Genomic DNA, 10,448 nt, shown 5'->3' with positions numbered 1-10,448 from the left:
GAACACTGAAAAACAACAAAATACAAAACGAACATAAAGTTCTGCAGGATACACAGCAACTATACAAAATCAAAATCCCACAAACTAAGGTGGAAAAAAGGCTGCCTAAGTATGAACCCCAATCAGAGACAACGATAGATAGCTGTCTCTGATTGGGAACCATACCCGGCCAACAAAGAAATAGAAAAACTAGAATGCCCACCCTAATCACACCCTGACCTAACCAAATAGAGAAATAAAAAGTTTCTCTAAGGTCAGGGCGTGACACACGGGAACACAGAGGTCACCAGCCTATCATTAGGACCAGTTAATGAAAGCCTTGATTGGAATTGGGAAAGGACAGGCCTGGCCCAGGGCTAGATGAACAGAATTCCAGTGCTGCTCACAGCTATTATTATGTCCTTATCCATAAAATATGACTGGCATCTCCCAGGTAAGGGTCAAGCCATGTCACCTGAGGTAAGATTGATGTAACACGGCCATGTGACAATGTGATGCGAACCTATTGATAATCTGTTGATTCAAGTGACAGAACCAATATTTACACTGAACAAAAATATAAACGCAACATGCAACAATTTCAAAGATTTTACTGAGTTACAGTTCATAAAAGGAAATCAGTCAAATTTAAATAAATGTGTTATACACTAATCTATGGATTTCACATGACTGGGAATACAGATATGCATATTTTGGTCACAGATACCTTAAAAAAAGGTAGGGGCATGGATCATAAAACCAGTCAGTATCTGGTGAGACCACCATTTGCTTCATGCAACGTGACACATCTCCTTCGCATAGAGCGGATCAGGCTATTGATTGTGGCCTGTGGAATGTTGTCCCACTACTCTTCAACTGCTGTGCGAAGTTGCTGGATATTGGCGGGAACTGGAACACGCAGTCGTACACATTGATCCAGAGCATCCCAAACGTGCTTAATGGGTGACATGTCTGGTGAGTATGCAGGCCATGGAAGAACTGGTAGATTTTCAGCTTCCATTGTATACAGATCCTTGCGACATGGGGCCGTGCATTATCATGCTGAAACATTAGGTATTGGCAGCGGATGAATGGCACGACAATGGGCCTCTCATCACGGTATCTCTGTGCTTTAAAATTGCCATTGATAAAATGCAGTTGTGTTCATTGTCCGTAGTTTATGCCTGCCCATACCATAACCCCACCACCACCAAGGGGCACTCTGTTCACAATGTTGACATCAACAAACAGCTTGCCCTCACGATGCCATACACGCTGTTTGACATCTGTCTGGTACAGTTGAAACCGAGATTCCTCCGGGAAGAGCCAGTGACCATCGAAGGTGAGCGTTTGCCCACTGAAGTCAGTTACGACACCGAACTGTAGTCAGGTCAAGACCCTGGTGAGGATGACGAGCACACAGATGAGCTTCCCGAGATGGTTTCTGATAGTTTGTGCTGAAATTCTTTGGTTGTGCAAACCCACAGTTTCATCAGCTGTCTGGATGGCTGATCTCGGGACGATCCCGCAGGTGAAGAAGTGCTGGGCTGGGCTGGGCTGGCGTGGTTTCAAGTGGTCTGGGGATGTTGAGGCCGGTTAGATGTATTGCCAAATTCCCTAAAATGACGCTGGAGGTTTGAGAAATTAACATTCAATTCTCTGGTAACAGCTCTGGTGGACATTCCTGCAGTCAGCATGACAATTGCACACTCCCTCAAAACGTTTGACATCTTTGGCATTGTGTTGTGTGACAAAACTGCACATTTTAATAAGCTTCTTGATATGCTACACCTGTCAGGTGGATGGATTATCTTGGCAAAGGAGAAATGCTTACTAACAGGGATGTAAACAAATTTGTGCATAACATTTTAGAGAAATAGTTCAAACCTTCATAGGAGTATCGTAAAATTTCCGAGCTGTTTCCCAAAACCATTGTTATTAACGTTGTACTTGAAAATGCTTGAAATGTAAAACCTGCCTCAGACCACTCATAGAACAGCTAAGTGCATCCTTAGAGGCTTTTTTTTGCCATACTACATCACTTTATACAGACGATATCCACTTAGGATAGTATCACATGGCTTATCTATCTCTGTGACCACTGAGCAAAGTTCACTACAAATACAGATTTTTTTACCCCTTTTTCTCCCATACGGACTTGGAAGAGGCGAAGGTCAAGAGCCGTGCGTCCTCCGAAACACAACCCAGCCAAGCCGCACTGCTTCTTGACAGAATGCCCACTTAACCCAGAAGCCAGCCGCAGCAATGTGTCAGAGGAAACACCGTACACCTGGCACAAGTACATCCCTGCCAGCCAAACCCTACCCTAACCCGAACAATGCTGAGCCAATTGTGCGCCACCCCATGGCTTGTGGATGGCTGCGACAGAGCCTGGACTCGAACCAGGATCTCTATTGACACAGCTAGCACTGTGATGCAGTGCCTTAGACCACTGCACCACTCGGGAGGCCACTAATTGGTCTTTTGACTAATCTTCAGAGATGGGGACCAAGTCACTATTGTTTGAGTCACAAGCAAGTCTGAAGTCACAAGGTTCGAGTCTCAAGTCGAGTCCCAAGTAAAACAAGTCAAGACCTGAATCAAGTGCAAGTCATACATTCTAAGAGCAAGTCAAGTTGAGTCGAATCACAAGTTTTCAAGTCAAGTCTCAAGTCAAGCAATAAAAAAAAACTATACATGCAGTGACTTGTTCAGGTGCAAATCTTTGTCTATTTATTGAGACTACCAGACAGCCCTTTTCATTATTTTGTCTACAACACATTTTGATTAGTTCATGTCATTGTAAAATAGGGACCTTGTATCAGTCGTAAGGGCATGACATCAGCAGAAGGCAAGGCAGGTTGAAATGCTCAGAGTGTACATTTATGTACAAGTCTTGGTGATCCAATGGTGACAACGCCATATACAAAATATATACATTTACCAAATATACTGTACATGGCAAGAGCCCAAAAGAAATAGACTCTGTATCAGGCTAGACCTGTCCTACCTGAATGGACACAGATAGAGGGCAAGACTGTACAGCCTCCCCATGAGAAACCAAATCGAATCTGTCTAACAGGAGCTCAAACAGGTAGGCCTATAATAATATAAGCACATGGCCCCAAGGAGCATACAATTCCCTAATTGGCAATTACAACCAATAAACTGGTTCTACAATGTAAAAGGCCATTTCCATATCCATTGATACATTGGTACATTTGTCTAAATAAGACTTAATGATTATTAATGATATTTCAACACCATGCATACATGGAACAATAATTGTGTCTTATTCAACTTTCTGACTCTAAAGCGCTTAGTGCAGGCCACGTAGCCTATTTCTATGCACACTGAGGCGCGCAAGTTCCTATTACACACAACAAAAATGACAGAGACATAGGACACAGAACTCCGACATAACCTGGGAAATATGAACAAAAGAAACCATAAATTGAATTAAATAACAGAACTTCTACCTCAGGTTTCTTGCGAACGTTCATGTGCACTATAAACATGTCTCTGGCTGCATGTAGCATAATCCACATCCAGGTACCACAAAATGAGTGACAAAACATTACACAACCTGGACAGATAATTTCAAGTCCAAATTAAGTCTCAAGTTATTTTATTTTCTATCAAGTCGAGTATCAAGTCATCAAATTTGACTCAAGTCCACAACACTGCCTATCAGATCAGCTCTGAAAAAGATCAGAGCTGATCTGACCAATTAGTGGGAAAAATATCAGATTTGGGCTGCCACTGTGAATGTAGCATAAATGCAGAAGTTAGGACATGCTGGTCAGGAGTGGATAACATTAATCATAGATTTTTTAAAGAGACCATGATGATGGACACTAGTGGTTGTCCATCATTATGCATAGGCATTATTTAATCCTGGAGTTTCAGTCTATCCCCTCCCCCACACCTGAAGTTTAAACACAGTTGCTTGGGGGATAGGGATGAGTGAAATGGGGAGGGGAATAATTGTTGGAGTCAAGGAAATACTGTCTTCAACAAATTCAATGAATCTACACAGCAGCCGCTCGTTATCAAGCCACTCTTATGGTAGATCTCTCCACCATAGTTTGTTTCACATTCGTCTATAAAGAGCAAGTGAAAAGCTACAGTACATTAATTTTGAGAATTCATTCTGCCTATCACCTACAGATGTAATATCTTAGTTTGAGCCAGTTTACTACAGCAAGAACATAATCATACAGCAACAGGAAATATGAATTATTATGTGGATTAAAATGAATGGACGTTTTTGTAGAGTTTGATACATTTTTCATTAGAGCAAAACAAGTCGGAAATTTCAAAGTGGAAATGATCAAATTTAGAAGCCTTTTTAAAACTCAAACACATTACAAGTTTGCATTTCCTACTGTGCAGGAAAATTCTCGGCGACAAAAGAGTGATCAAATTAAGATCCCACATCTGTAGGCCTGGAGCCTGGGTAGAAGGATCCTAACCCCTTATCACGCAGTCCCTCTTGAGTTTCCGTTGGTGCTGAAGCGCTATCTCCACCTGCCTTTGGCCCAACCGGCCTGTGAAGGAGTGATTACAGGACCAGCCACACACTCCGGCTAGCTACAGATGTAGGATCTTCATTTGAACCAGTTTGCTATAGCAGGAAAATAATCCTGCAATAACAGGAAATGTGAAATATTATTAGGATTATAACTGATGGATATTTTTTGTAGCGCAAATCAAGTCCGACATTTTAAAGTGGAAATGACAAACTTTAGAAGCCTTTGAAAACCTAGAATACACTACAAGTTTGCATTTCCTGCAATTTTCAGCAACAAAAGAGTGATAAAATTAAGATCCTACATCTGTACAAGGTGTTCTTCTAATATCAAGCTGTATTTCCTAGGAAGACAGTAATGAGACTAGGGAGACAATAGATCATTTACGTCACAGTTCAGTTCTGTCTCTGTGGTTCCAACGGCTTGGTACATAGCCTTCTTACAGGCAAATCTAGCACAACATAATGATAATGTTTTTGAATAATGTTTTTGAAGTTATGTGGTTTATCTTGTATCTTGGTAGAATGTTGTTTGTGACAGTTTAGATTCTAAATTGGTCCTCCACTCTGACCATTTGAATCATTGCAGAAAAAACGGTCAGCAACAAAATCATTCACGAACATGGACATCCTGTTTATCATAGCATGCTGATACATCTCAAGAGCCATGTGGTTACATACCAAAACAGTTATTCAAAAGACAACACTGACTGGGGTAAGGATCAGGTCACAAAAAGTTATTCAACTCAGACATATCTGCATTTATTACTAGATGCCACTCAGAAGATGCCTTGGGCCCATCAGCGTGCCAGACATCTCTGGAGTTGGACAACATTGGACAGATGACAAGAGAATGCAGAACAACAATTAGGAGCAATCAGATAGTTGTCTGTACGTCTTAACTTCTGGCTTAACTTCTCCAGCTCTAAATATGTGTGGAAGACGTGCACTGCAGAATGACATTTCCTTCGTAAAGGGAGGTAAAGATCAGGCCAAAATGGAGTACAACTGTCAATGTACCAAACTTCTTATTACCATGCTATAGGAATATAGTTTTAGCAATTTCCACAACGTTAATGTCATTCTAGGTTTGAGCAGAGATTAGTTATAGACTGGTGAGTTGAGCACATGCATTTCTTGTTTTTCATTTGATTAAAAATAGGATCTCTCAGAACCTAGAGATTAAAGGTCCAATGCAGCCATAGTTATCTCAATATCAAATTGTTTCAGGGTAACATTTAAATACCTTACTGTGATTTTTTTCAATTAAAATGGTCAAAAAGAAACAAAAATAGCATCTTAGCAAAGGAAAATTTCTCAAGCAAGAATTTTGCTAGGACTGTCTGGGATTGGTCTGAGTGGAATGAGGAAAATGTTCTGTTATTGGCAGAGAGGTTTGGAACTCAATTTCTTATTGGTCTTATTTGATGTTGAGAAAGGGAGTTAGAGATTGAACATGTGGAGACTTGTCCATTAAGAAATGCACTTTCTGGAAGTATATCCACAGAACATATTGGAAACCCACTGGGCACACACTGGTTGACTCAATGTTGTTTCCAAGTCATTTCAATGAAATTACGTTGAACCAACGTGGAGTACACATCGAATTGAAGTCTGTGTATAGTGGGAAGTGTGCAAAACTTGCCTGAGGATTAAAATCATGTCGAAGTTGCATTATTTCTGGTAAAGGATATGCCATGTGTACATTTAATCAATTTAGTTTGAACATGTTCTTAATTTAATGTAAAGTTAATGACTCATCTTCACTGGTAATAGTTCCCTACCTTTTTTGGTTGCTGTACCACCAACTGAAATTTGCTCTGCCCAGAGTACCCCTGAGGTACATGTGCATTTTATCAGTAGGCCTATGGTCTCATGAGTCTTCTCTAGTACCCCCTATGGGTAGACCAAGTACCCCCAGAGGTCCTAGTACCCCTGGTTGTGAACCACTGGTTTACAGTAATATCTAACCGGATGATATTGAACAGTCTCACAAACAATTCCCACACTTGTGGCTGGTGGTGATGGGAATTTATGGGAATTGTTATTGTCGATAGAGAAAAAAGGGCCCAGTACTTTGATCTACATTTCCTGCTGAACCATGAATTTGTTTGGGGAACAACAGTAGGCAGCCAGCAATCTAGCCAGGTCTACCCCGTTCCTGCCTTGCTCTAACCCTATCAGTCTTTGCTGTCCCCAGTGATTTGAAAATGTGTTGTGACCGCCTTATGGCACAACTGGGAGCAAGAACCAAGCCCCTAAACAAACACAGACCCAGTGACACTATGCCAGTTCCCATACCAGACCACAGACCACACAATTCGCCAACTTAATCGATGGCACGGCAGAAAGCAGATTGTCATTTTCCACAGGTCCTCCTCCAGAAATGGCGCCCATGATAAAATCGCACCATGACCACATGAAGAGAAAAACCAACATCTAATTATCCAATTAAAGCTGATGGGGACGAGGGTGAGATAAAGAGCCCAATGTCGATGCTCACAGACACTGGCAAAAACATGGAGTATTTTTTCTGGCAGACACCAGAGATTAAGGTTCTGCCCTAAAAGGTCCACATCCTGTGAGGCTGTTTCTTGGAGATTCTCTTTGGAGGGCGATGGACAACAGTTAGAGCTATGTAATATGTTGTAACTCAATGAAGCAGCTGACAAAGGCTTTGCATTATGTGGTCAAGACATGTCCATTACAGATTGGGCAGAATCCTCTCAGTCAAGCAGTGAAACCTGCATCTGGACGAGGAGAAGAACACTGAAGTCACAAACCACAGTGATCTTTGGGTGGTGCAAGAAAATGTCAGATATCAGAATAAAAGAAAAGGCAAAAACCTCCCTCCAATGATATCTGAGATGAGTCATCCTGGCATGTTGTGTTCGGCTTGGTTCTTATCAATTTCTATAATGTGCTTAGGGCTAGAATAAAACATTTCAAAATAGATAAACAATTCTGACCTTTCTGCAAACTATCTTTTCCGTCTCTTTCCTTAAATGATGATGATTCATTCACCATTTAAAACGTATTAGATCTTGTCTAAGCTACGTTCCTGAGCAAGGCCTTATCAAAACAGCAGTCATCGTCACATCAAATACACACAATGAACCGCTTTCATCACCATTCAGAAATTCTTATTGAATTCGCGATACAAATCTTTAGTACAGAAAACACAGCATTTGTGTAGCTTCAGCTTGTATTGTCAGGTGCTTGTATGAGATTGTAAAACTTGACACTGAGTTGAAAGCCTGACATGCAGGGGCTTCTGGCGAGTTTAAATAAAAGCTCTCTGGCATTCAGAAACTATAGTGCCTGGTTAATAAGCATGGTCTAAGGCCAGGAGCAGCTCTGCGTCTATTAGGGGGATTCATCTCAAAATGAGAGTGAACACATGATGGTAACAGACAGCTAGACCCAGAAGTCAGGTAATGCAATGTCTTCTACCCAAATGCAGCATATAGCTAACACACTCAGCTGAAACAGAAAGAGATTATATATTGTTTTGTTGCTATGCTCTGTGTGAAAGAGATGAACGGGGCAATAACCCATCATGACTTTATGTTCTCTCCTGACAATGGCCGGGTCCCAAATGTGAGTCTCAAATGACTAGCTATTCTCCTATGTAGTGCACTACTTTTGGCAAGGGTCCATTGAACTCTGGTCAAAAGTAGTGCACTACATAGAGAATAGTGTGCCATTTGGGATGCATGCTATGTCTCTACAGCTGCTCTTGGGTTTCTGTCTGCCCCATGTCATGATAATCTACTCCAATCCCCAATGACCCCATCTCTTTTCAGAGCAGCATATCTAATACCAGGAAGCAGAGCTACCTGCTTAAGGCTACTGTACTCCGACCTGGTGTATTTGTCCCTGGAGGCCCACCCAGCCACAGTACTGTTGGAGCCTTGCTTCAATGTGACACCTATCGCCACCACCCCAAGGCACTGTGACAGAGGATTTTTCTATGAGCTGAGCAGCCTGAGTTCCCTGGTGCCTGAAACCATATAGCCCCTACAAAACAAACAGTAATTAACAGAGAACACAAGGACACACAAACTGTAATGCAAGTCCTCTACTCTCTTTCACTATTTTTGTTTTGTAACTTATTAAATTTGGTAACAGGAGCTGAGGGGATTTTACCATGTTGTGGGACTGAAGGGAGTGTAGATGGGGCTTAAGGACTGCTCCAGGGGCTTTGAGGCAGGATAACCAGGTAAGGCTGGTTTCTGAGGTTGTGAGAAAAAAATATTTCCTCACGTTACACTTACCCTTACAGGGTCTTCTTCCCTCTGAGGATAGTTTCCTTACCTCCATGGCCTGTGGCTTTTTACACAGGCTATGAATCTCCTCTTGAATAAATGAGACAGTGCCACAGAGACTAGAATATTTACCATATCCTTGTTTGTTGACAATGTCTTATTTCTCCCTGAATGGGTAGTCAATTAACTCCCTTTATGCACGTTTTGTCTGTTTTAAATACGTTTAAAGATATTTCCTCCGGCGACACTACAATAGAAAACACAACTATTTTCCTGTTCTGGGCCAACTCTGCTTCCCTTACCATGTACTTGACTCAGAGGTAGAATACATCATATTAATTTACAAAAATTAAAGTGGCCCTATGCCATGACTATATGGCTCATGGATAAGTTGTTTGAAAGTATGAAAGACACTTGGGAATCCAAGTATGTACACCTGATGTAACTAGCTCCACAAACTCTTGATAAATAGCATTGATTTTTGACCTCAGAACAACAACAGTACCCTGAAGACATGGAGCAATTTGTTACGGTGCGGCTCAGAGGTATTGCCTTCTCCTAACATACATCCCTTTTAACTTTTACTCATCTCAGCTGTCACTTTCACAGAGTGACACTGCTCCAAAGATGGGGGATCTTTTCCTCACGGCGTTCTGACACATGTTTCTGTGTAATTGTAGCTGCTTCAACAACTCTCTCTCTCTCTCTCTCTCTCTCTCTCTCTCTCTCTCTCTCTCTCTCTCTCTCTCTCTCTCTCTCTCTCTCTCTCTCTCTCTCTCTCTCTCTCTCTCTCTCTCTCTCTCTCTCTCTTCTCTCTGTCTCGATAAGTATCATTGTCTTTAAAGGAACACTATTCTCAGGGGAGCAGCGGAGATCAAACAACATGTCTCCAGTTGACGTTCCGTTCGGAAGGAAGTGGTGGAATTCTAAAGCTCTGGGCAGCGAGGATTTAGCTTTGAAGGGTCAGGAGAACATTCCATGGGTCTGTGGGCCATCATGAGTCACTGCTGATGATACATACAAGTCGCATTTTTATCTGATTAAAAACCAGAGGCTTCGTGACAAACAATTTATTTTCCTTGAAAATCCCTGCAATTACAAGATTCTTGCGTAGCCTCATCCTCATTTATAAACATTGTGGCTTATCTGGTATTGTAATACTGAGCAGGCCTCATGATATTGGCACAACTGGGTACAGTGTGCCTCGTTGTATCATTATTACAATATAGGCTTACTGTTATGATAAGGGAGTAGTAAAGTGTTAGCACACAGGCAGGCAACACACAATTTCACACTCCATCCCCCAGGTGGCAGCACCAACTGGGTCGAGGGATGGGCTTTGCCAGGAAGCCTTGATAAGCACATCAGGTGCATCCAATTAAGGTGATTGTCAGACCAGAAGCCTTTCAGGCAGCTTTTTGTTTCTTTCTTTGTGTTAACCGCTTTAGTTCGGAATCCCTTTTTAGTTTGGTATTTATTTAGTCACCATTTGAACAAATAATAATCCACTTGGACTGACCGACCAAGCGGCCAAGACGGAACTGTCCTTGGACATAAGGTAAGGTAGCTGTCTCCTGGGTACATACATTCAACACCTAGGCACATACGTTTACTTTTCATATTAATGTACACATCAAATCAGGTTATAGGCCAGTTAACTAGGCCTAAGA

Source organism: Salvelinus sp. IW2-2015, linkage group LG32 (assembly GCF_002910315.2).
Source record: "Salvelinus sp. IW2-2015 linkage group LG32, ASM291031v2, whole genome shotgun sequence".
NCBI lineage: Eukaryota > Metazoa > Chordata > Actinopteri > Salmoniformes > Salmonidae > Salvelinus > Salvelinus sp. IW2-2015.
Note: the sequence above shows the minus strand (reverse complement) of the source record.